The sequence below is a fragment of the Crassostrea angulata genome, chromosome 9 (assembly GCF_025612915.1).
Source record: "Crassostrea angulata isolate pt1a10 chromosome 9, ASM2561291v2, whole genome shotgun sequence".
Classification (NCBI taxonomy): domain Eukaryota; kingdom Metazoa; phylum Mollusca; class Bivalvia; order Ostreida; family Ostreidae; genus Magallana; species Magallana angulata.
Genome location: NC_069119.1, coordinates 21,562,342 through 21,583,750, shown reverse-complemented (window position 1 = coordinate 21,583,750; position 21,409 = coordinate 21,562,342). Strand labels below are relative to the sequence as shown.

At 33.5% G+C, this 21,409-nt stretch overlaps 1 protein-coding gene across 1 annotated transcript in view; it reads right to left on the bottom strand.

Annotated features, from left to right (window-relative positions):
- LOC128164245 (kiSS-1 receptor-like) overlaps positions 1-16,992 on the bottom strand; it is a 63,595-nt gene extending 46,603 nt beyond the window's left edge. The window contains exon 1 of the mRNA XM_052828014.1: positions 16,829-16,992. The gene's annotated coding sequence lies outside the window, so the exon portion shown is untranslated. The remainder of the gene's footprint in view (positions 1-16,828) is intronic.
- Positions 16,993-21,409: the final 4,417 nt, after the last annotated feature.

Here is a 21,409-nt window from a genome sequence, read left to right as displayed (position 1 = left end):
TGAAAATAGTGTTTTTGTCTTCTTCACAAGAACGAAAAAGTCAATGATATCAACGCCTACCTAATCTCCTCGTTATTACAAAAAACCCATCGTAGCATTGCACTGGTATTCAGCCTGTCATGAGATTGTTGTTCTTTTAAACTTTTTTTTATCATTTCTTTATAGGCCAGTCCTTTATTATTTTTTGTATTTTATTTTTCTCAAAAAACGGACATTTCTATTTGTCTTGCATATCATCAATCTTATCTTTATAATTTGAGGCTACTACATGTAGCCTTAACTACGACCTCACGGTCCTACTACATGTACAGACCATTTCATAATTTGATTCATCTAGTCTTCACCTAAACATTACTACTTTGTGTTTTTTGAAAATGGTGTATGTAAGATAATAATTCGGTGTCAAGCTCTGCAGTCTTTATTTTGTTATGATCGAAAATCTTTACATAGAAATATTCAGCTTACATGTAACAGAAACACTCAAGATCACTTTGATTTGTCAGTCTTTATTAGTATCAACTACATTGCCCGGGTAAACATCTGGTCCCAGGATTCACCTTGAGATCTGTACTTAAATGAATTAGAAGTAGCCGTTATCATCATACATAAAAACCTATGAAATGCCTTTGGGTATAATTCATTAATGCAATATGAGCTGTTAAGTTGGGAACTTTTTATACATTAGAAAGAGTTTTTATTCTGCATAAAATCAGAACCATATAATAAATAAAACTATTTAAGAATCGTTATATTTTTGTCAGATGTATTTGAGAAATACAAGTTTATTTTCAAAAAGGATTAGAAGGTGGCGCAGTTGGCTGTAAAAAATCACAGAAATTTAAATTAAAAATTGTTTATTAATATACTCGACTGACTTGTCTTTGTTTTCTTGTTTCTAAATTAAACAGACGATTTATTCATGGACACCATCGTCGCAAACCAATGCCAATATATCCCCTTTCCAACAAAATAGGAGAGAGTGAAAGAGGGAGAGAAAGAGAAAGACTGTAAACTCCGACCTTGGCTCTGATTTAAAACACCGTGCCAGATAATAATGCCAGTGGCAATTCAGGTGCCATTGGTGCACCTTCTTAAGACTTGGATGTAGTTTCGTAAGGATCCATTAAAGATAGACCATTGTCTAGAAGGTATATTGCCATTTTTATTTTTTTGTGATCTCACCTGACAGGTGAGATAATTTACCTTTAAAAATTATTATTCCATAGAAAAAAAGATAATTCCCGTTGAAGAATTTTCCTACAGAAACTATTGAAAATCGGAAAGGTATCACTAAAAGTCCTACATGATTTATATAGTTCCTTCGAGAGAAAATGGAAAGGCAGGTAGTCTTCATACAGGTATTAACATTTGTAATTGGATTTTAAAATTCTTTAAGGAATTTTGTTCAAATCATATCGGAATTATATTTCTCCAGGAAAGTCTTTTCTTTCGATAGGAAATTCTTAATATCCTAAAGGGGAAATATTTTTCCGATGGAAATTTTTTTCCTACATGATTTTTATAAAGGTGAAAATCTTACTTGACAGATGAGATACACCAATACCAAAAGTGGTCATAAATGGTCTATCATAGATAATACTTAAATTTTTTTGAAACACGCATCACGAACAGGTAAAAATAAATGCCACCTTGTCACTGACATTAAAATTACCCAGCAAAGTTTTGTATGTACTTACTTTATTCCTTCTTTATTGACCAAAGGAGCCATGTGGCTCATAGGCATATAATACATACATTTAACAGGAGAATGGCGGGGGATTCTACATGGTATATATATCAAATGGTGTACAATATTGTTAATATATAATAGATATGTAAATATACGTAAGACAGATAACATCATAAGGAATTAACATATTATTTTTTCTCTCAGCTTCGAAGCTTTCAATAAATATTGGCAAAGTTTCTGAATGGTTTTGAAGTTATCATAACTAAACAACTGTATAAATTTGAAAAAGGAAGGTTTCTTATACATTGTAGTAGGAGGGTTTTACGTATTTTTCTCGAATATGTACAAATGATCTCCAAAACAAACAACTTCCTATCCTGAAAACAATCTTCCACTGGGTCGCATGCTGACTGACGTTTTTCATACTAATTGTTAGACCATAATTAATCACCTAATTGTCTACGGACTTTTCCGGGGTTTTTTTCCCGATTACGACAAAGAGCACACGGCGGGTGTGACCGGTCAGCAGAGGATGCTCACTCCTCCTAGGCACCTGATCCTACCTCTATTTTGTTGGAGGTCCGTGTTGCTCTGCTTTGAATTTGTATTTCGTTTTATGGATTTTTGAGATGGTTGACGGTGTGTTATTGTCATTTTTTCATTTTTCACCAAAAACTTATAAGTTATAACTTATAAGTTCAACAACTTATATTATATTTCGCCCAAATAACCAAAAATTAAAATCCAAGCTATATGCACATCTGCATTATTCAATTTGATCTGGAAAAAAAAATCTTCAAAAACTAACTGTACGAGGAGTTATTTGGACAAAAGGGACAGCCATTTTCATACGGAAAATCCGGTTAATAAAGTTAACCACTGTTTAATAAGCAATACAGTAATTTCCTCCACAATCAGTGCTACGAATAACAAAAGTGATAAAACGTTCTTGTTTTGTGATTTGACATCTAAAGTGTTGTGAAATTTATGTATTGACACGTGCATTCTTAGGTCTTTGTTATACCCCGGATATACTGAGTCCATCAACCCTTCTCGTATTTATTTATCACTTAAAGAGTGATACGTTGTCTTTTGATGATTATATTTTTGAACATCCTTAAAACTTATTTGTAATTAGATTTGATAGCGCTATAGAGCGTCTAGAGGGTTAAAAGTTTGGAATTGATCAATTTAAAAAAATACATCTTTTGAAACTTAATCCAACAAGGAAACCATAACAATAAAACCAAGCAATGAATTAAAATAACGAGCCCTTAAATTAATTTGTTAAAACACTTTGACCTTTAAATTTTCTTTAGAAAGAAGATTCCGCTAGTCTGAGTGTAGGCTTTGTGGTAAGAAGTGCATATAGACGGATATTGTTAATTTAATTGATGTTTAAGCATTGAACTTAAAATAATACTAGCAAGAGGAAATATCGGTTAAAGGGCGGGGTCTGTTTGGGTTATTTGGTTCACTCATTATCACTCGACATTACCAACTATCTAGAAGCTTCCCAGTTCGGAGACACTTAAATTTACAACTTACAGAACAGCGTTATTGTGTTTCACATGCCGAAGAAAACGATGACACAAAAAGGGATCGTTTTGCAAAATCATCTATCAATTAATAACGTGACACACAGAATTGTTCTATCACTGTCTCTGGCCTTGCTTAAGAACGCTTAAAGCAACCGACGCCCTTGTTAATGAACTGTTTTGCGAGTACTGAGTGAATATTTCCTAACATCCACAGTGTTTTATTTTTTCCTCTACTTAACACAGTCTAATTATTTTGTTCATTTCGTAAACTGAAAAATATTTTTGGTGGTTACTCTCAATTACTTTCAAATCGAAGCGATTCACTAAAAAAAACAAACCCTAAAACACCCCTCCCTTAAAAAAGGAAAGAATAATAAAAAAGTAACTCCTGAAGGTTGATGTATGAATTGTTTCAGACTTAGAGTGAGTTGCTGGAGGTGAATGACTGTTTGATACAGGAGACATAGATTTGGAGGTTCTGAAGAAAGAGGTGGAGGACATCAATGTGAAAAATGTCACGAAAAAAGAGAGAAGACTACTATCCTCAGTCTAGGCTACTTTGGGGGCAATTTTCCCCGTAATAAGACTTCAGATTAATAAAAATAAAAACAATGGTGTAATGCTGATTTTCTGAATATTTCCTTAGTCATAATGGTGTCCGTCAGGGAGAAAACTAATTCATTTCTTTTTGCCTTATATCTTAACGACCTTTAGTATTAAATAATGTATGGAAATGTCATTGGACTGAAAAGCTTCTCTGAGGAAAATCGCCAAAATCTAAATTGTTATCAAGAAATCATGATTATGCTGTATGCGGTCGACACTGTGTTAGGGTCCGAAACAGAAGATAATCTACCATATCAGCTTCATTGTTTTCAAATGTACTGTGAAAAATGAAAATTACAAGTGAATGTTGAGAAAACTAAAATCATAATTTTTGGTAGAGGCAGACAAACTTCAAATGTATCATTTTTATACAATGTTATCGAAACAAAAATTGTTAAAGAATTTAGATTGTTTAGAGTTATATTTTCAAGAACAGGCTCTTTCTACAGTACAAGCAAATATGTAGTGACAAGAGATAGCAGAGTTATATATGCAATAATTAAAAAGTCAAGAGAATTAAATTTACTGACATGTTAAAACTGATAAAACGATGATAAAACGATTTTACAATTTTACTGTATGGTTTATGAGTTACGGGGTTTTGAAAATTTACATATCATTGAAAAATTGAATCTCAAATTTTGTAAACTTGTACTTAGTCTTAAGACATCGACTCCAAATTTTATTATCTATGGCAAACTTGCAAGATATCCATTGTGTGTAAATGAGAAAGGTTGAGCTTTCTGAAAACATTGTTGAAAGGTAAAGAATCAAAATTGTAATACAAAATGGTTAACCTCTGACATAGCCTAACATAACACATCAATTGTTAATTCAAATTGGTTAAATGTTTAATACGGAATATTTTACCGGAATGTGGTTTAAGCTTTGTCGGGTTGACGCATAATGTTGAAAAAAGAAAATTGGCTTTTAAATGTTGAAAAGCTAGTTTTGTTTTACCAGTTTCAACAAAAATGGGATTGTATCGCATCTCGTAAAGGATTGAACTATTATTTGTTTACCAAAAATATTTTTGTACCTAGAAATTACATAAACCCTAGTGTTGCTATGAATAATACTACATTACTTAGATATAGAACGAGCGATCTTAAACTTCCAATTGAGACAGGTAGACGGAACAACATACCGAGAAATAAAAGATTTTGTAATTTATGTAAAAATAACATTGACGATGAATATATCTGTTTAGTATGGTGCATGTTCCTATTGGGCCACTTCGACCTTCGTACTTTCGCCTTTAGGTCGAGGTGCGAGAGTGCGAAGTTGCGAAGGCAAAAGTGCGAAGGTGCGACGGCAAAGGGGCGAAAGTGCGAAGATGCGACGGCGAAGCACGAAGATGCGAGGGCGAAAGTGCGAAGTTACGAAGGCGAAGAAGCGATACTACTATCGCTCCTTCGCCATCGCAACTTCGCACTCTCGCCTTCGCATCTTCGCGCTTTCGCCTTTGCCTTTTTATAATTGTGGAGCTCCCCATCGTTTAAAGACAATTTTAGCTGTATAAAAAGACATCTGAGGCAGACGATGAACTTTTTAGAATTTATTTTCAACAGCCTGCACAGATCCATAACTTTTTCGGGGGGGGGGGGGGGGGGGTCGATAGATAATTATATTTGTCGGGGGGGGGGGGGGTTCCGAGACATATTTTGAAGATTTAATTATATATAATTAATAAAATTAAATTTTCCGGGGGGGGGGATGGGATCCGGGGATCCCGACCCTCTCTCCCCCTTTAATGCATGTTTGAAGTTATTAATATTGAATTTTCGGGGGGGGGAGGGGGGCGGACCCCCTCTATCCTCTAGATCCATGCATGAGCAAGGAGTGTCGCATAATGAAATTAGAATGTTATTGTGTTTGATCCGCGGTAAACAGACAGCTGGTAAGCGACAGGAGTCTGAAAGTGCATATGTATACATTATGGCGGACATTACATGATTAGGCAGAGCCAGCACTGGTAAGCATACTTGTATATGTCACATATACACATTAAAATATTTATAAACATTCATAGTAGGCACAATGGCCTAGCGCATGCGTACCAATAATATCATGCATTAATCGGAAAACCTTGGCGAGTACGGTGCCTGCATCAAATTCTGTAATTGACCGAGACTTTCTGAATGCTATCAAAAAAGGCGAAGGCGAAAGTGCGAAGTTGCGAAGGAGCGATAGTAGTATCGATCCTTCGCCTTCGCACTTTCGCCATCGCATCTTCGCGCTTTGCCGTCGCATCTTCGCACTTTCGCTCCTTCGCCGTCGCACTCTCACACTTTCGCCTTCGCAACTTCGCACTCTCGCATCTTCGACCTAAAGTAGCCTTGAATAAAATATAAAATAATCTTTTATAATATTTTTGTTAAAAAATAGCTGTTCTTGCTAATTTAAGAAAATTGATCAATATGATAAATAAGAGAGTCAACTCTGCAGGTTGATGTGTACAGTATACACTCTTACTTTTTGTATAATATTGTTTGTATTGCATATTTTTTCTATTTTTTATTCAATATGAGAATAAATGAATTTAAATTAAATTGAATTGAAAATTTTAAATAAAACTTGCTAAAATACACCTTTAAACATTAATTAAGATGCACAAGTTTTTTGTACTGTACTGTTGTGAGTTTTATATTAACTTAAGTTATTCATAACCATCTACATACATTAGTTAACAGATATTGAGCCGTCAACAAATCATTTACATTCCGATCCGCTTCAAAATTCGAAATGAATGTAGAGAAAAAGCGTCCCCGTGCTCAAGTTTTGATGTATTTTATCATAGAAATGCTTAGTACAATTTAATAGTTGTTTTGTTTCATAAATCAACCTCGAAATGATGTACATAACCCTTTTTATAAAGTTTGCACAGTAATTATTATAAAAAATTGAAGAATCCGGTTAATTGTGTTCGGCGCGTCAACGCGCTCGCAGAACAAATTTTGTTTGTTAAATTCAATTATCGATCATACAATTTTATGATACGATGTTTCACTCTGCCAGAATGAGAAGTGTACCACGATAGAGGTTGATGCACAAAGTAACTATCATTCTGAGAGTATTGTACAAGCAATACACGTCCCCTACCGGTTTGTATTATTCTTTGAAAGCTTCGAAGCATACATCAATTCCAAAAATGAACGACATGTTATGCTTTAATCAGAGATAAAAGAACAAAGGAAATTCAAACTACATAGTTGATGTAAACATTAAATAAAAAATGGGTAACATAGTACTCTTTATTTTATCTCCTATAATTTCGCCAAGTCCATTAAGTATTTTAAGTATTTAGTGGTAGAAATTTGTGAAAACAATGCACTGTTATGCAGAATATCAATTCTTACCGTTTTCTGCACAATTAGAAACAATAAAAGGAATGGTGCAAGAAATGCACGATATTATTACTGACTACACACTAGCCTCCTTTATTCAATAGACACCGAACCCGATAACGAACCCAAACATTAAAAAATTGGAATATATAAAAATTAATTTTCTCGAAAATATGTCAACCAGACGCTACAAAAGTGTAAACTTGATCTTTAGTTTGACATTTTGAAGCTGTTCAGCAAATTTCATATTATTCCTCAAACGCATAAAGAAAAGAGTATGGAAAACTGAAGTGGGACAGACAGACTGACGGACAGACAGACAAACGGACGGACTGAGGGACGCAGAGAAAAGCTATAGTCCCCTCCGGTGAAACCGGTAGGGTAGGGGACTAATAAATAATTATGATGTCATGGGCTTTGAATTAAATGAAGCACTTGATGTCTTTTTCAATAACAAACTATTATAGAAATATAGACATGCGCGGATCCACAAAATATTTCGGGGGGGGGGGGGGGGGTCCGAAGGTATTTGAGTTTGCCAGGGGGTTTAATGTAAATCTAAAGAAATATGAATTCTGTAGGGGTGGAGAAGGGAGGGGGGGGGGTCGGGACCCCCTGACTTCCTTCAAGATCCGTGCATGATAGAGATGATAAAAATGAATGAGAGAAAGAAATCTAAAACTGTTTTGATACTGTGAATGTTGTTATCGTTTCTAGTCTGTTTGATGGGTATAATACAATTTTTAGTTTCTGTCATCAAAATTTAGGTTATTTTCATACAACGCTAAATACCACTACACATCAGCTTTATTTTAATTTGAGAGCATGGGAGGGAAGGGAGTGACACAGCGTCAAGCTGATGTTAAAATCGTTCTTGCAAATAAGTTCGCTGTACTACCTTAATTATTATCAAAGTACAGAAAATTATCGTATAATTATAAAAAGAAATATCTAAACGTCAGACGTCTTCGCCCTAAATCATCCCCCATAGAAACCGTACCCTTTATTTTTACATTTATCATGTAACAGGGTACGGGTTCTGGAGAGGAAAACATGACATTTTTATGTATCGTGGTACCTTGCAATATTATATTTTTAAATTAACAAGAAGTTCTCACTTGATAAATAACCTTTATATATCGGGAATAGGTACTGGTAAAATTGACATATGTAAACTATATCAAGCTATGATAAAAATTTTGCATTCAGTTTTTGTGTTACGCGATTTGATGGAAAACGGCTGAATAGCGGGTTTAAGTAGCTGCGTAAACTAAGGAGTCTACAGTATCGGGCTCGATATTTCTCGACATAATATAAACAATGAAACTTCAAAACAAGTATTCCTTTTAGAGGTATGATCGGCATGTTATAGCATTGCTCAGCTCTATGAATGTACTACGAAAGCATTACGCTACATGCAATAAACTCTATAGAGCACCGTTTTGTTGATTTCCGGAAAAGCAAGGCATACATAAGTTTTACTTTTAGTAGGCGAATAAATATATACCGATAAATATTCTTACGCATATGTGAAAAAAACGTGATTTGAATAATTACGTACATGAATGTGACTGTGAATGTTTTTAATTTCACTTCAATCGTATAAGGGTCACTTTTTTAGTAATCCGCACGTACCTGTAATTATGTAATTGAATGAGGTTTTCATTGCATTGAAAATAAAGTAGTGCAAGGAGCATTGCATGCGCAAATAGTTTGTCGGATGCCTTATATGGACACAACTGATCGGCCGAAGCCGATCATGAAAATTGGACGCCATTTGAGTGTTTTACCTCGGGAAGCTTTTTTTTTTAATTAAAGAATTGAGAAGGACGTGCGGGGGCGCCAAGGCGCTGAATACAATTAAACAAGAAAATAAAAGACTTACCGCACTTTGGCATGTGCCTCCAAAAAAACGAAGTGGAGGGCATGGTTATTGTTTACATGATATTTGTTCAAAATCATCATAAAATTATCATGTTTGGATAGAAAATCTATTGCAGGTTTTAAAAACAAATCATTTGTTCTCTAACAAGAATGCGTTCCACAAAAAGAGAAGTAATACAGTACTGTATTTCAAATGGTCACTAATAAAAATCTAATTCGATTTTTATGTCATTTTTGATTGATTTTGATATATATTTAGTTACTCTAACTCAGATAAAATTTTCGTGAATATCGCAATTGTTGAAATGAATTACTAGTACCCAAAATTTATGGCCCTACGGGGTGGGAGTCATTAATTTCAAAACTGAAGTACCCCTTCCCCTAAAAATACTAGACATTAAGTTTGGTCAATATAACTCTGGTAGTTTTAGAAAAAAGCTGAAAATGTTCAACGGTGGACGAAAACACATCGCAAAAGGTCTCCTGACTAACTCGGGTGACTAGATAAGAAAAGAAAAATCAAAATGTTTAAATTCAATTTTAAAGGTATTGCTGATATCTACAAAGCTGTATGTTATTCCGAGTAGCGGTTTAAATTGAGTTGCGCTTACACACATATACACAGAAAAAAAGGACTTCGTTGCGTGGGGTATAAAAATAGTTAGCCTGACAACGTTCATGATCTTTATCATATTAAGTGTTTTTAATGCGATTCTTCGTCTTTCTCAGCGACCTTTATCACAAGTCGACCTTTATACTTTATTTTAATTTCAATAAAACATGTTAGGCTATATGTAATCTCAATATTATTCTCTCAAAAATTGTGATAAAACTATAGAAATTAGATTTTTACACATTCTTTTGTAATGTACATAGTATTTTGTATAGTTACATCCTATATAACTGCTAACAACTTTATAGAAAATATTGATCGGTACTGTTGACTAACGTGTCCCAAAAAATGGAAACGGCAACATTCTCTTTAAAAGCAATTGATAAAAGAGAACTGCACCTTGCTTGATGATAACACTTTTGTTTCTGTTTTAACTGTTAGCAAAACCAGGCTCGGTTGCTGCCTGTCTCAGCGAAAATTCGGCGAAGACTCTGGTGTCGGACTCGCATTACTGAATCTCAATATAACAGTATTACATCAGGAAGACATTCGGGACCTTTTTACTTCTCCAAATGACCATGGGACAAAATCTTGACTCACCCTCAGGTTTGTGTAAAAAAAAAAGGAACTTCCAATGTTTCTCAACAAAAATGACTGGGAACGATTTTTGACCTGTTCCTGCTAGAGACCTTGACCTTGCCCAAATGACCTTGGGTCAAGTTCATGACACATTCCCAGGTCTTAAGGAATCTTTGTGTGAAGTACAGTACCAATCAGACCCAACCTAACACCAATCTTAACCCTGGGTTTACTTTATGGTTTTACTTTTTGACAATTTGGGTCCACTGTAGGTTTACTTTGGGTTTACTCGACAATTGCTTTTGAAGCCAACTGTACGCACTGAAGTGTGTAGCAGACCTGTATTTTATCTTACCATCTTACCGCCTGTAATCCTTGTCCCTTGTATATTCCGAATACACATGTAGTGTCTGCTTTCAGGGGTATACTTCTTATCGGGGTTTACTCTCTGTGTCCACTCTTGGTTTACTTTGGGTTTACTCTTGGTTCACTCTAGTAAACCAGGAGTAAACCCAGGGTTTAGTTGGGTTTCACTTTCTGTTAGGTTGGGTCTGATCGGTACTGTAATATTTTTCTCAATATGAACCATACACGAATTTGTCACTTTTCCTGACAGTGACCTTGATCTTTCCTAAATGATCTTAGTTCATGGTCATGGCACACCCTCGGGTCATCTGCATCAGCAATCTTTATGTGAAATAACAAAGCGCAGTGTTTCTCCATTAGAAAAGATGTGGACCGGACACAGATTTTGCACAGACCAAAAAAAAAACGGAGAGACGGTCAAGGCGATTCGTATATATCCCTTCCCCCAACGTTTGTTTGCTGGGGGTATAAAAATGAAGAATACAGTCGCTTACTGAGTTACTTTCTGTAATACTAAGGTCAGGGGTAAATCATTTAGATTTTAGCAGTTTATATATATATAAATATATATATATATATAAATATATATATATATATATATATATATATATATATATATATATATATATATATATATATATATATATATTATATACCGAGTTATCTGGAAACCGTAACTTAAGTAACTGTCTCACCTTATTTCGAAAAGTTAACGAGTCATGTTTTTGTAACATATAACAAAAAACCAGTCAAGTTATGATTGATTATACCGAGTTATCTGGAAACCGTAACTTAAGTAACTGTCTCACCTTATTTCGAAAAGTTAACGAGTCATGTTTTTGTAACATATAACAAAAAACCAGTCAAGTTATGATTGATCAAAAATTAAGACTGCATGATTTAAAAAAAAAAGCATTGTAAATTTTAATGAAATGAATAAGAACAATGGTTTTTTCTTTAATCTAACATTACATTACTACATGTATATGTACGACATAAATAAGTCTGCAACTATACAATTTTAAACAATGCATATTTCATATTCCACCAGGCTTGGGGCGAATTACATTGTAAAGTAATGCATTACATTACCATTACTTCATGAATTTGGGCATTTAATTACCATTACCATTACTTGATTTTCTGGAAGTAATGCATTACATTACCATTACATGAGTAAAGTAATGCATTACCATTACCATTACTTTGTTTTAAAAAAAGTAAAGCTAATAAAGAGTTTCTGCAAATGTTTCAAATATAAAACACTCTTTAACATATCTACAGGTTCATGCTCAGTATCGGGTTCAAATTCAAGGACTTTACAAGAGTCATTCTTTATTTGCTCAATATGTAATCATCTTGTGGCATTATGAACAACATATTACATAAGTAAAATGATATTTATAGACATTTGGCATGATACAATGTAGGATACGAAATAAAACACACAATTACATGTATAACAAAAAACAATTTATGGAATAATGTTGCGGTTATCAAAAGCTAAATAGAGATATTTCCCCAGATTACACAAATCTTTATAATTTTGGACACTTAATTGTATTAATTAATATACAGATGGTTTTTCCCAGTTATATTTCTTAAGATAAGGTATTTTAATCGTATTTCTTTCTACTGAGGACACTTTAGACAAAAGATTGCTGTTGCACTTTATGATCGAAGTTTCAAAGGGTTCATCTTTTAACTGCATCCTGTTAGTTTGAAAATCTTCCCAGCTATACTAAATAAATGTTTTAGAGGAGCCGTCGAAGCTTGGACTGAAAAGTACTGTTTGACAATCTTTATCTTAGGATATATTAAGTGCAGTAATAGAAAAAATACATGAATCTTGTATTTTCTATCAGTCCAAACTAATGTAAAGTGTACTTAATATAAGAGAGAGAGAGAGAGAGAGAGAGAGAGAGAGAGAGAGAGAACATAAGTAAAATTATTTTCAATTGGGTTATAATATTGGAAGTGATATTGATTTTTATCATGGATGGACAGTGCATTCATTTTGCTTTTAAAGGTGCATGTCTGTCTCCTATTCTATCGGGACATAGCGAAGGGAACAGGATTGGGGTGTTTAGCACTTCTTATAACAAAAGATTGTCTTGATACTTAGATTATCCTGGGAGCATAGTGTGTTGTTGACACATTTCTTATTGAAGTGCAAACTAATTAGAATAAATTTTGTAAATGATTAAGTAAAGGAGATAATCCGAAAACTGTCCCTTCGGGCCTCGAACAGTTCTTTCTCTCACAGAATGGACAGTTTGAGGATTTTATCCTACTTAAAAAACATTTTCTCTATTGTTAACTTCATAAACTGTCTTAGGTGTTGGCTTGAATGATTGCTAAGATTTCGTGACACTATTTATTGTGCATTTATAAAAAAAAAAAAAACAACAGCAAAAGGGGTGAAAATAATGGTGTATTGTTGAACTTAATTGACAGTGCCAGGTAAGTTTATATTTATATGATACCTAAGGTGACTTCTGACTACTCTCTTGGTAAAACTCAATGAGAAAAGATGTCTTCATCAGATGGAGAAAGTATATTTTTTAGACCCAACCACAATTCAGAGATCCAGAAGAAAGTGTAAATACGGATGGCATTTTGAGTGATATTTTAGACATGAAAAAACAACAACAGAGAGTGAGTGAAATAATTCATTGAAAAGGGGGAAATTCAAGTGATGGAAAAGGGGGAAATTCAAGTGATGGAAAAGGGGGGAATTCAAGTGATGGAAAAGAGGGAAATTCAAGTGATGGCAAGTGTGAAAAAAGATGAAAACGTGCGATACCTGTGATTCCAATAGCAGTGCACCTGGCGAAATTAATATTACCTTTGGAAATATGTCTTTCTCATTCAAATTCTATGTTTCTGGAGTCACATTTACAGAACCATTCATTGAAATGGTCAGCATATTTGTTGTGCATGTATGCCTCTCTCTGGAGATGATATGGATATGATAAATTCGTATTGTTGTAAAATAATATTTTAAATACCAATGTTGGTATTTATGTTTATTTTAATTAAAGTAAATTTTCCTAACTGTTGAGGACCATGTGTGTGTATTGCTTTCAACATTTAAAACCTGTACATTAAGTTACCTGTAGCTGTACATTAAGTTGGAGAAGCTGTCGATTAAGTTAAGAATCGACAGTGTTTTCCACTTAATGTACAGCTACAGGTAACTTAATGTACAGGTTTTAAAACTCAAAATATATTACAGTACATAATGTACCAAAAACATAAAGGATTACATAACAAAAATGTTTTAAAAACTCTTAATAACAACACTCTTAAAAATGTTATGAAATTGTGCTGTTATATTTAGTAATATTAACAATTCAAAAATGAATTTTAAAAAATCTTTTTTAATAATACAATTAAAACATTTTTATCTCAAGAATTATTTCTTTCTTCTTTGAAAATAAATTTAATTAAATTCAATTTCAACTATTCATTTATTCATCACATTTTTTAAAGTGAACATGCATAAATAAGCATATTAATGCATAGTAATGCAAAGTAATGCCAGCATTACATTAGATTTTGGAAAGTAATGAATTACATTATCATTACTTGTAATGCTAATTTTGTGGCATTACACATTACCGGCATTACTTTGAAAACATGTAATGCATTGCAATGCGTTACCATTACATTTAGCATTACCCCAAGCCTGTATTCCACATACACTTAATTTACTATCTATTTTGTACAAACAAAATTTTCTTTACTTTTTTAAACCCTTCTCAACCAGAATGACGTTATGTATTTCCACTAAATGCTACATAATCAGCATGTTTAATACGCTTATAGAAAGCTCATCCGTATCTTAAATCAAGCATGTCTATCAAAAAGTTTAAGTTTTTTAGTTTTAAAAAACATTACATGAAAAGAGATCTAAAAGAGGTACATGTAAAGCCCCTTTTCCTATTATTTTGCTTATACCTGTGTTTGGACCAAAAGAACCTGTTACTAAATATAGATACAGGTACATGTCGAAATTTGGTTTTTGAAACCTATGTAGTGATTAAATGATTGTGTCTGTAACCACTGTTTTGTCATAACTCGGGAAACCTTCATCAAGAAATGAATATATAGAACTCTGTGTTTAAAGTCAGTTGATATGCTGAACTGTGATAACTTCCCAAAAAATGCAATGAATGTAATTATAAACAGAGTATAGTGTTATTAAACAGGTCGAGACCACTATATTTTGTGACGTCGGAATATATTTACATACTAGTTTACTTTTATCGACAAATCAATTCAGGTGAATGAGTTGCAAGGCATTGTGGGCTACTACAAGTTTCAGTATATACAAAGCGTATTAAAAATATATACCATTTTGAATTGTCCTTTGAAAACTCAGTTTGAATGATTTTCCGAATTTATGAAATTAATATGGACAATTATGTCTGAACTTCAATTTCTATGCTCACATTTAAAAAATATTGCATATGAGGACTTATATCAACCCATTTAAATACTGCATTGTCAATGTTCAAAAGAGAGGTACGTCCTATGGAATTAGAAGCAGTGATTACCGATTTTTCACGTTATAACCGTCATGCTTTGCCATTCATTGGCTGGATTGGAGAATATGTTTGACGTAAATATTGTCACGTGTTAAATAATGCTATCCATATAAGGTAGTGTACCCGACCTGTTAAGCAAATCTGTCTATATTCATAATTGGGTGTGCTCATACTCAGATTTGAACAAGACAATTTGAAAAAAAAATTCTAGCAAATTAGATTAAATTGTCTTATTATCTAACTGCCTGTATTTCCCACCCCGTGTATATTCCAAATACACATGTAGGGTCTGCGTCAAGGGTCTACTTCTAATCGGGGTTTACTATGAGTTTACTAAGTGTCCATACTACAATGTAGTAAACCCAGGGTTTGCTCTGGGTTTACTTTCTAGGTTTTGTCTGATCGGTACTGTACCTGTAATGTAAACTCTCTATTCTTATCTTGCTTTATGTGAAAACAAATTGATTTACTACTTGGTGGAATCGATCCAGCGACCTCAAAATCAAACGAACTGCGCGTTACCACTAGGCCACTCATATAACACTTTCACAGCATGTCTTATCAATATATGTGGCTATACACATGATTATATCAGCGGTCACTTTTTAAAATATTTGTCTAATTTCAAGTACGTTCAACCAATATTAATTCAACGTAACCGTCTACTACAATTTTTTTTCTTTGGTTTAAAGTGGTTCAAATAGTCAAATATCCAACTTGTATTTCTTTTCCTATGTATCCCTTATAAAACCTGAAGATTTAAATGATATCGTGTACACGTAAGATAATTAAACCTTTTTCATCATGGTTACTTTGTAACTTCCGGGGTTTTTTAAAAATATAATTTAACTAAATATTGTATAATATTAAAAATGTCTGATGTTTGCGGAAGTAATATTTTACAGACAAAATCGTTTTTTAAGTGCGCTATACTTCTTTATTATAAATCGTACATGCTGTTGTGAAATATAATAGCAATACTATCATAAAATACCTGATGATAGCATGCAAAGCTAGCCTTAGTCAATTGATCTCGAAGCCGATGATTTTAATTAAAAATAATCTAGTTTCAAGAGAGTAAAAACAATGAACCTTGATGTACAAGTATGGCATTCAAGTTTGATTTACAATCAAGTTTGTCGATGCATGTAAAGATCCACAAAACAATAGCAGTAGAAAAGCTTTGCGGCATTCACCTGAAGCTTTTATCCTATTTAGGTCCATGACGATGCATTTTGCGTCGACAAATATAAAATACAGGCCCTTTAGATCAGACACATTCCATTAGTTATAGCTGTAAATTGCTATCCAACAATTAGAGCGACCTAGGTGAGTAATGACTAGTCTTTGTTCTCGTGAAATGTCGGATGTGCTTTTACGAGTTTCCTTAAGAGATTACAACAAAGTGCTGGAAAGAATGATTATAATTTAAGTTTAATTAAAAGTGAAAGATACTATTAGCTTTCCTTAGTTGTCGAAGCGTTAAAGTGTTGATCATTTATCGTGAATATTCTCTTATGGTATTTTGACAGTTGAACATAAAATATCCAATTCACCATTGTAACCAAAGCAACCAAATTTTAAAAGACATTTGTCAATATTTTCAAAATTTTGTTAAAAGAAAAAGAAAGAAAGAAACCACAACTCACCTCACTGTACAGCAAAAGGCCAGCTGATGGCGAATTGGTGATATTACAAAACATGGAAACAACGATATATCTCTGAAGAGTAGAGCTGAAATCACCAATAAATCTATGGTGTTCCTTGTTCACCACACGGATACTTAATGTTCAGACGGCAGGGTCGAGGAAGCTGTTTACAGCGCAGACACCGAGAGATGAGCTGATTGAACCGATCAATAGACATCGATAGCGCACCGTTCAGGCAAGGATCAGGCAAAACGGCGGACAGCTAAGTAAAACTTAGCATGAAGGCACAAAATTTAGCAGGAACACTTATATGAAAATATTGTTATTTACTATGAATTTTATCATACTGTAACGTTTAAAAAAAATTTTGTTTAGTCTTATTTGGTCAGAGTTGTTTTTACTTCTTTTATCTCTCATGGGATATAAGTGAGGTTTTTAAATTAACGTGTCTGCGACAGCGATGGGATAATTCTAAACATACCCTGAAAAGAGCATTCCTGTTTGGAATGATTTATAAAGTACTAAGCCATCTCTCTGCTTAAGTATGGTAATAGTTGAAAACAGAATGATGTGATTCAAATATCTACAAAAAAGAAAATGAAATATTAATTTTAACATAACATTTGAATGGGGTGTCTGACATAAGATACAAACATGGCGAAGGGGATCGATAGTATACATGTAGGATGAGGAAATCAAAATAATAAATTACAAATAATGATACTCCACGGAGTCTGCCACCTTCTAAATATCATGGCATAAAATAGAATATTTTTCAAAATATTTTCTGTGTTCATATTATAAAACGATTTCTCCCGATGAAGAATCTTTCAGTTTTTAGAACAATAAAATCGTCTTCAACCAAGAATCAAGTTTGGATTTAAACTTTGCCCAATAGAGAAGAGACCGTTAATGTAAAAAAAACCTACACATGTATTTCCCACTCCTAATTCAAACGTATATGAGAATGAACAAGGAAAATTGTTATTAAAACTGTTACATGCATAAGAAAATATTGTGATTATTAATTATTTTCAACGCAATAAGCCTAGGTTGCAGAAAATTACGTTTTCGTCGTGCATCGTCCGTTATGACGGGCCGTCAGAAGGCGGTTCGTTATTTGATAGACATTTAAATATTGTAACTGCTTTTCTGCGGGATAGCTTTTTGTTTACAGAATTAATACTAAGCTTATTTTATGAATTAAAAGTAAATTTGCATGAAAAAAAAAATGTTTTATGTCTTTTAAATATATTACATATTTTTTTGTTTTGCTCGTAAATGTAGATTAGGTCTAAAGACCATCGTGATAGGTGCGTTTTTATTGAGACTATAATCTATTCGGAAAATTTCGGATTTTTTCATTCTTTTCAAAACAATGTATCGGGATCGGTATACGGGACGTAGACCCGAATGACATGAAATTTTATATAAATGATAATACTTAAATACTATGGCAATAATCATACAATTACCGTTAGAAATGCTTACAGTAACGAACTCGGTTCATATTAATAGTAGTAAAATGTTAAACTTCAAAACGTCTTACTGACAATATATTAAAATTTACCATAAAAATTAGTACAACCAACTCGTTTTTTTTTTCTCTGTGATGTGTTTTTGATGTAAACAACAATGATGATTCTTAAAACAATTAAATTTTTTGCGGCCCATTTGACGCTTGCGTCAATATTTCTTGTTTATAACTTTAAGGACAATTATTTTTGGTTTGAAGCATTTCTAGGATAGGAGGAATGAATATAAATTGTATAATTTATTACCAAAACCATCCCCAAGAGCGTCATAGACGGGGCCAAATACTGTAGACGTGAAAAATATTACGGTGTTTTTAATTTCACTATGTTCACGGTAAGACAATTTTCCGTGAACATTAAGCCACCGTGAATATTGAGCCGTGCATTCACCATCTCCGTGTTGGCGGCCATTACAGATGCATGTGTCCTTGAGCGGGGCCTAAGTTATAGCTTGTTTATCATAATCATTGTATATTTAATATTCGTAAAAAATTGCTAGAATGAGTATTACGTTAATTCAATACAATTAATATCATAATTAGACAACTATTTATAACGGAAGATTCGTTTCATCTTTATCTCTGTGGCCCTTTTGAAGCCATTGTGAAACCGGGTGCTAATTGTCGCTTATTATCTCGGACATACCTTAGGGCAAAGACTCCTGTACAACCATGACGTTGTCTGTGATCGGCATTCACATTTAGCAGTTAATTTTAAGATTGATTGATTATAAAGGTGTACTTCTTTTTAACAGATTATGTGTGCGTTCCCCCCCCCCTAATTTTCACGACCAATAATCAATTGCGCATTATACACAGGTGCTTATTACATCTGACACAAACTTGATTTATTATTCTCATGGCACTTAACGTGAATCAGGCTTTAATTTTACTTTATTCAAAAGAAAACTAGATGCTGTCATTAGACAGTAATACCCGCACCATGTGTTTGCCCCTAAATAACACTGTTTTATACCAGTTTAATTAAAAATGAAGGCTACATGCAAACTCCGGTAATACATTTAAAAATTATAATTTTCATAACTGAAGGATGAGATCCCTGCCCATATGATAATACACATCGTGACATGAGCAGCACTTTATGTGCAATTTGGGGTAGAACTGTTTGCAGTGAATTTTCAGTTAATCAATAATCTTAACATTTTATGTCATAGGAAGTATAATGGTCTATATAATTATTACAAACAAAATTAAAAATTAAATTATGCCCCCTCCCCGTGGCGGTTGCCGGTTTTAGATTTGCTTCTGTGTGCCTACATGAACATCATCGTGTGCACAGATTTAGAGAAGGGGTGGGAGTGAGGGGTCCAGACCCCCCCTCCCCATGAAAATTCGTAAATTACCAAAAATACACCTTGGACCCCAATGCTCTTACAGACATGTAAACGCTCTAACCCATTGCGCTTCAATGTTAATAAGTAACATTATTTGGGGGGTAAATATTTAATCAATAGTCAACATACTTTATTGTTTATCTCAATAGGAAGTATACATGTACATCACAATATGCAGGTGTCCTGCACCACCTTAAAGCTGTTATTTACCTAATAAAATAGTGCAAGTGGATTTGAAGAATAGGTCATAAAAATACATGCATGTTACAAATGACTGATCTTTGTCTGAAGTTACGTACACAACACAGGTTTGCATGTCTCATTAGCGGGTACTAGTTTTACCCAGCTCTTCGATTAGATGGGTTCACGTGTATACATACATGGGTGTTGCTAAAACGCGGAACGGAAAACGGAACGGAAGGAAAACGGAAAATCTTATCTAATGTTATTTACCTCATAGATTTGTTAAGTATGCTAAAACGATATACTTTATGTACCTTTTTAATTTTTTTTGAAAGATTAGCAATATTAGATTATTTATTCAAGAATATTTATTTCCTCAAAATTAACAGTACATGCATTGACCACTATATTATGTCCCAAAATGTCCTCGATTCACTTTTTGCTGTATATTTATATATACCTCGGTTCAAGCGATTCTCTTTTAGAAGCATTAAACATTCTCATTATTCTTTCTTTAAAACGTCCTCTCTAGCTTATCAGCTGGTATAAATACACGGCTAAAAATAAAGAAGTCTACGGGGTTTTGCATTTTAACAGACCCGGATGATGGTGTTGAAAAATTGTGCAAGGTCTTCTGAGTGACTTCCAAATGGAGAAAAGATGTCAACATTTTCCATTATAAATCGTCCAAATGTGCTGCATGAATATTTTGGGATCGACAGACTATAGTCCCAATATATAATCGGAAAATCAAACCAGGCAACGTCTAGAGCTCTCTATTCGGATCATATGTATATAGCTGCTGGAATAAACAACTGCATGCTTTGTAATGCAAACGTAAACAAAATTGCATTGCTAAAAATACTAGTTTCACAAATTACTAGTTTCACAAATTACCGGGTATTTTAATGTTTACTGTATTTTAATTTTTTAATGTCGTCAGTCCTACAGTTTTTTTCTTCCATCTCAATGATACTGTATCGTCTGTATGATAAAAGATCGTCTAGAACACCGAAAATTCAATTTTGATGTAAGTATATACATGTACATCATATTTGAAAATAATATAAAAATACTCAAGACACGCATAAAACGCTTTCACTAACTGCGTACGTTACGCTAATATGCCAGCAATACCATATAAGAGAAATAAGTAAAAAGTTATAGCTAATTTGCTCGTTTAATTATGTTAATGTTTCACAATTCGTATACATTTGATTTTTCCGTTTCGTACTCAACTAAAGCCGAATGAATACAATGCTATAATTGATAGACATTCATATGAATATTAATAAGATAGCAACATGTTGATAATCATTCATTAGATATAAATAAAAGATACAAAGTAAATCGTTTCTGGCCAGTCTATACCCTTTTTAAGGGATAAACGTGATGATATTTCCATTCCGTTCCGTTTTCCGTTCCGCGTTTTAGCAACACCCATACATACATGTCTGTGTTTTCCGTATGCAGAAAAGGATTACGGTAGTTAAGATCAGCTAAAGGAAT